The sequence below is a fragment of the Mercenaria mercenaria genome, chromosome 1 (assembly GCF_021730395.1).
Source record: "Mercenaria mercenaria strain notata chromosome 1, MADL_Memer_1, whole genome shotgun sequence".
Taxonomy (NCBI): domain Eukaryota; kingdom Metazoa; phylum Mollusca; class Bivalvia; order Venerida; family Veneridae; genus Mercenaria; species Mercenaria mercenaria.
The window spans coordinates 29,232,169-29,239,960 of record NC_069361.1 but is presented as its reverse complement, the minus strand read 5'-3'; positions in this window follow the sequence as shown (position 1 = coordinate 29,239,960).

Below are 7,792 nucleotides of genomic sequence, written 5' to 3'. Positions count from 1 at the left end.
TACTGGTTTGCATTAGATTCTCGTGCATTTAAAGTATATTTCCTTATTATGCACCTTTAAATAGATATATAAAAATGTGCATACTTGGATCTTGTAACTCGCACCAAGACCTAGAAGTCATGTTTAAATGTACAATAAACAATTCACCAAACGAGGATTGCGTGCATAAAATTGTTCTTGACACATCTAAAACTATATTCAACTCTGGGTTACGCCGCCCTAGTTCCAATAGAAATTTGCCGTGCCAATAATAACTTTAGGCACACCAATGTTGCTTAATAAGTTTATAATACCTGTTTTATTTCCATACTGGAAGGTTCAGTTTTACAATTTACGTGTTAACTGAATAAGAAACAAACAATATAAGATCTTCATGGCACTGAACTTCGATGAATGTTATTTTTTGTTGTATAGGGTTGCATTTCAAATCCTATCGTTCATGTCGACCATCTAGTTCTATTGGATGCACTGTTTCCAATTTTGTCAAAAGTATGCATACAGTAGAAAGTAAATTGGACTCGTATCCAGCTGTCAAAGCATGTTATGGACCCGTCCAACTTGGTTTCTTAGTCAAAATGCATCTTTATATTGAACAGAATGAATTAAATGTATAACACTGCCAAATAACAAATGTAACAATTTTTTATTTATTTAATTAAATCGAACAAATATAGGAAACGTCTTTATAATATACCATACATTCCTATTACAATGCCATGAGGTCCTTCTACATTCACAATAATACTCAGTTGACATGTCACTTTAAAGTTCACAACAGGTCAATGTGTCATTTAATGTCCACAAAATTATTGGAAGGTTGGTGCTTGAAATAATGCCCGGAGGTAGCACCTGGGTTCTTCTTCAACTCTTAAATGTTGACAATGTCGCCACATAACCTCAATTTGTAGATGTGTCCCTTCACCCAATAAAACGATCAAGCATGATTCATTTCTAAGCACACTGTTGTCAGATTTTGGGGTATCTTTGTCTAAGTTATCAAAGTTAGAAAGAGGGAGATAATTGAATCATTAACAACATGTAAGCAATTTCTCAAGTTAATTCATTTACACACATACTTTTCTGTGATTGATTTTCACAATAGAATAAAAAAACATTTCTCTCTATTGACAGTATTAACATTGTACTACTAAAAGAATCCCCTTTCAGTCTTTATAATTATTAGTTTTTGCGTGAATTGTACAGTCACTTTCTTCACAACAAAATAGTTGATGTTTTAAAAGGAAAGGTTTGTCTAACGCAATGGAAATTGTCCATTTCATCAAAAATAAGTGATAAGTATTTTTTATTCTATAGGGTTAACTGTGCATGCACATTGTAACAGAAGACCATCATTCCAATATTTAGATAATCATTAAGGTTTTATCCTGGGACACATAACGAGTTCAAGCATTCATTCTTCCAATTTATCACACTCAAATCAGTCTCCTGTCCCAAGGAAATCAATGACGCCAATTATTTGTAGCTAGAATTTCACTTTCCTCCAATTGTTGCACATTAGGTTCGCCATTAAGAGCATTCAGTGAATAATCAATCTGTCAGGGCACTTGAAACAGCATGGCCTTTACCTTCCAAGAAAATAGCCTGATTGTGTTCAGAATGTTTAGTACATTCAATCCTTGTCAAAAAGCCAAGGAATAAAGTGAGCTCGAATTTCCAGCTGACATGCCAATGTCAAATTTTAACCTCTTGTGATTATGGAAAGATTCGCATGTTATCATTTTTTATGTTGTATACTTTCAAAACGCATCCAGCTAGTCAGAAGTTTAATTTTACTGTTGATGATGTGCAATGGTTTTACTTATTCGGGGGTATATACCAAAGGCAACTTAAGTAAGTTAAAGCTTTTTCGATTGTAATTTGAAATGCATGTGATTTGGATATAAAATACAATGAAGTTTGAATTAACCATGCCTCCTTAACTTTGCACATAAGAGAGAACAACATCTTCCCTTCTGAAATCTGTCCTGCTATAATGTTTCCTTTTTCAATTCAAACCTTTTCATGTGTGTTGCGTTCATTTATAAAACTTGTATTTGTTTTTGCATTTTATGACAACTATAATGCTATAGGTAAGTCACTAATGTACTGGTTTTTCGGCGACGCCGTCTAAATTCGTTTTCGTTACCTATGCCACGTGACTTCAGTTTGCAAATCAAACTACTTGATAACGCATTATAGATAATTTACCAAAATGGAAGATTTATGCAACACTCTGCCTGATTGGACGAGAGTGTCAATTTCTTTCACTCTGTTGATTGTGCTACGCTGAGTGAAATGTAGACAAAGCGTTTATCCTAAACGACGCTGTTCACAGTTTTAAAGCTAATTTTGGCTCAGTATATTTAGCAAGAATATTGATATATCTCAAAATGATAAGTAAGTTTAATAAATATGATAAAAACCTGTTCAAATACCAACATATATCAAATTAAAGAAAGAGCTGAATACGGTCTGCGTATCACATGAATAAGGGTGTGATAAGAGTCTTTTATGTAGAGAAGTGCTTTTTAAAAGATTTTCCTTGTTACAATTGTCGTCTGTATATGAAAAGGTTTCTTGCTTTTGTGACTTATTCAGATTGCATATTAAAACGAGTACTTGTTTGCTTTGATATATTTATTATAAATTATTTAACTGATTTATTATATATGAACATTATTCTTTAGTATGGTATGCAAATTATGAACTCAGTTGAAATCTGTTTTATTATATATATGCTATATAATGACTGAATCTCATTACACTGAAATGAAGGTACGCTGCATACAGTTTATCTATGTGATATGAATATGGTCAAACTTTGCTTATGAAACAGAAATATTGAAATAATTACAATTGTATGTTTTGCTTGACCTTCACTTTTTTATAGGTGTGACGTCATTGTCCAAAGATTCATGAATAGCGAAAATGCTTTTTGTTAAAGCGGGATCAGTTGGCCTATTTTAGAAATAAATAAAAAAAAATCCTTTAATTGATTTTTTTCTCATGTATTCTAATCAAACTTGATTTGTAGCATCTTTATTAGGCCCGCAGCCAACTTTGTTCAGCTGGGACATTTGACCCCTTTGCTGTAATTATTCGTCTAAGGATAAACGAAACAAAATCGCAACCCTACGAAACCTTTGCGAAAAATTAAAAGAGAACCATTTAAATTGTTAAAGTGCGGTGTTTAGTTTTGCAATTTGAAAAATGTTAGATGAAAGATGAATGTTAGATGAAAAATTCATAAACTTCTTTCCTTATTACAATTCGCCGACCATCATTTTTCGGCGACGCCGTCTAAATTCGTTTTCGTTACCTATGCCACGTGACTTCAGTTTTCAAATGAAACTACTTGATAACGCATTATAGATAATTTATCAAAATGGAAGATTTATGCAACACTCTGCCTGATTGGACGAGAGTGCCAATTTCTTTCACTCTGTTGGTTGTGCTACGCTGAGTGAAATGTAGACAAAGCGTGTATCCTAAACGACGCTGTTCACAGTTTTAAAGCTAACTTTGGCTCAGTATATTTAGCAAGAATATTGATATATCTCAAAATGATAAGTAAGTTTAATAAATATGATAAAAACCTGTTCAATACCAACATATATCAAATTAAAGAAAGAGCTGAATACGGTCTGCGTATCACATGAATAATGGTGTGATAAGAGTCTTTTATGTAGAGGAGTGCTTTTTAAAAGATTTTCCTTGTTACAATTGTCGTCTGTATATGAAAAGGTTTCTTGCTTTTGTGACTTATTCAGATTGCATATTAAAATGACTACTTGTTTGCTTTGATATATTTGTTATAAATTATTTAACTGATTTATTATATATGAATATTTTTCTTTAGTATGGTATGCAAATATTGAACTCGGTTGAAATCTGTTTTATTATATATATGCTATATAATGACTGAATCTCGTTACACTGAAATGAAGGTACGCTGCATACAGTTTATCTATATGATATGACTATGGTCAAACTTTGCTTATGAAACAGAAATACTGAAATAATTACAAATGTATGTTTTGCTTGACCTTCACTTTTTTATAGGTGTGACGTCATTGTCCAAAGATTCATGAATAGCGAATATGCTATTTGTTAAAGCGGGATCAGTTGGCCTATTTTAGAAATAAATAAAAATAATAAATAAAAAAATCCTTTAATTGATTTTTTCTCATGTATTCTAATCAAACTTGATTTGTAGCATCTTAATAGGCCCGCAGCCAACTTTGTTCAGCTGGGACATTTGACCCCTTTTAGGTGCTGCTAGAGCTAAAACTAGAATTGCCTTTATTAGTTTATACAGCGTCTCATGAACAGCTTGGTGGATCTTTGTCATACTTGGTCTGGAGCATCATTATAAGGTCCTCTTCCAAATTATTTATATAGGAACTTGGGCCCTATTAGGGACCACTATAGCTAAAAGTAGATATGCCTTTCTTCGCATTAACCACTAAAATGTAATGGATTTTTATCAAACTCGATGTGTAACAATATCGTAAGGTCTCCTGCTATTTTGTTACAAATGGGGATAGGGACCAGTTCAGCTAAAAATATAAACACGTTTAATGACCTCTTCTCATGAACCGCTTCATGAATCTTCATCAAACTACTGCTGTAATTATTCGTCTAAGGATAAACGAAACAAAATTGCAACCCTACGAAACCTTTGCGAAAAATTAAAAGAGAACCATTTAAATTGTTAAAGTGCGGTGTTTAGTTATGCAATTTGAAAAATGTTAGATGAAAGATGAATGTTAGATGAAAAATTCATAAACTTCTTTCCTTATTACAATTCGCCGACCATCATTTTTAAAGATATTTCTTGTTAAAGATATTTCTTGTTAAAGCTATCACAGAGCAATGTCATTTTCAGTCAAGCACATATCATTAACCATGATGATTTTTATTGGTTCAATCCAGCGTTATTGCTTTCATTGCATTGCACTAATTAGATGATTAAAAGTAAGTTTTATCTGATTAAAATGCATTATTTAACATTAAAAAGTGATTAGGTTAGAGATAACGTATGATGTATAACATCTGCATACTTGGTACGGGCATCAATGTATCCAGAGGGTGCTGCAGATGATTTAACACAACACAAACATGCATGGGTCTTTTATTAACATTATATCTACGTATGCGTGTATTTCCTCTTGGACATGTTTTAATCATGCATTACAGAGCCGTTAGACCTACATGTTTAAGTATGACCATCAAACGCGAATATACAAAAAGTGTTATAAAGGTGCGTGTTCTCCTTGTTAGCATAAAATTTTACTATCCTGTCAAAACACCCCGTAAAAACGACATTACAAACAGTTATTTGCGACAATGTATCACATGTTAACATTATGTTTCAAATATTGGTTAAAATATAATGTGGTTGTTTCTTTAATCTGTTTCAAATACAATTTAACTTGTAAAGAACTTCATTCAGAAGAAAACATTGTATTTTATATTCAGTGAAAAAAAAAATAAAACTGTTAGTCTCGTTGCAAATAAAATCCGAAAAATAACCTCTGCAAAATGTAAACCTGTTCTTTGATGATTAACAATATATAGAGCAGCATTGTCAAACCACAGTCTTACATAAGCGGCCAGGAATAAGAATGCTTACTCTACACTTGTCACACATAGAATTTGAATAAATCGAGGAATCAATTATCTATATTGAAACATTTCATTATGGTAATACATTTGTAAGCTCCTCTTTACCACTAAAGTGCATACTTCAACAAAGGTGTCAAAATCAAGGACGCATAATAAAGAAAATGAATACACCGAATTCCTCGTGCAGTATATCATGTGTAAATAATTTCTGTAACTTGTTACATGTATAAACGACATAGAAATAATGAGAACATGTAGCACAGATCTTAATAGAGCTGTGTGCACGTGCAGGAGGAATACTCCAAGCCATCTTGTCAATGCACCAGGTATGCTTTATCAATAATTGATCGGTTAATTATTGTAAAATAAGTACGGAAAATGTTTTAAACGTGTTGGGTATGGAAAGAGAAATATAATCAACCTTGACCAAGATACTACGTTTGTTAAGAGACCACGTGCATTTATTATGTTGTATTGAGAGTCCAATTCTGTTGCTAAACCTCTTTTCGTCTAATAGGGAAGGGTCGTCCACTAATGTTGGTATAGCTTATGGCCTTTTGATATCAATTTCATTTATGCATGTGTTCATGCTCTCCTCTTGTTTTTTCGCTGTTCATTTGCATGTTTTGTAGTCCTGTATTGCCGTATTTCATAAGCAATAAAATATGATTTAACTGAACTTACTAAATTGTTCGACCTTTTTAGTTGCTCTCTAAATGCAAGTTGCACTGTACATATTTCAGATACTGTTTCTACAACCATTTTGGCAGTTGGTTTCCTCACTACATGTTGTTATTAGGAGCAGGCCAGACGGTTCAACTCGCGTTTAAATGCAAGTTTTGTACTCAGAACATTTGACTGGTGTACATGTTAGAAAAAGGATCAACATCAGTGAAGACGTTATTGCAGAAGACACAAAGAAATAGAAGATAAAGTTCTGACATGGTGACATCTGTTGACCTTCAGAATTACATAATGTAAAGCACAGTACATGTCATGTGTTTGGAAGTGAAAATTTCATGACATCCAGTATAAATGTAATAAATCAATAAATTCCATTGTGCAAGTGCAATTATAGTTAACGTAAACACAATTCACAATATTTCCCCGTACTTGGATTCTGTGTTGTTATATTTTCTGGTCCTTTGAATGTGTAATAGAGTTAAGCCGCTGCTAGAGGGCGTGAGAGGTGTTGCACATTTCATTGCCTATCAAGAACAGACTCACTGAAACCGAGTCTATTATTATTCCGTTTGGTTGCATTCTTTGCTTCCAAAGGATCTTTTCACAGATTTTATTAACTATCACAACAGCAATCCTTAAGTGCCGTGCAGCGGCTGTAAAAAGTCTCCCCGTACTTGGATTCAGTGTTGTTATATTTTCTGGTCCTTAGGAATTATGGAGTCCATTCAATAAATGTGTAATAGACTTCCACCGCTTAAGCCGGTGCTAGGGGGCGTGAGAGGTGTTGCACATTTCATTGCCTCTCATGAACAGACTCATTGAAACCAAGTCTACTATTATTCCGCTAGGTTGCATTCTTTGCTTCAAAAGGATCTTTTTACAGATTTTATTCATTGGTATAATTGTAAATGGGATTGTTGATATTTATGGAATAATGTGTGCCAATAGTATCATCCAAAAATTCATTTGCTATTCACAACATGATATGATAAGGCAACATCTAGACTAATTAAGAGTTCCATTTTGCTCTTTCACACATTATCGCAGATAAGTATACTAGTAATGTAATAATAAAAGGAACCCCCTATCTCTGAAAATTTATATTAATTTAAAAGTGTCATAAACAAATTCTTAAACAATCCACACTATTTTGAAAGAATAAAATTTAATAAACATTCTGTAAACAAAATATTTACCTTTCCCTTCTTTCTAAAGCACACTGGGAATATCTAATTTGAAATAAAAGCAAATAAAAACATGTAGAAAAAAAAGGCAAAACATTGAACTTAAACTCTTTTGATATCTTTAATATCTAAATTTTCATTAGTCAAGACGCTCCCCGGGGACTTTTTTTTCAGTACGATGACTCTAACAGATATTCTTTTATTTTCTTGATATTTTTTCATATTGTCCAGAATAGATTATAATTAAGATATTCACCCTGAGGAGTTTGTTTTTTTAAATAACAGTTAACAATACA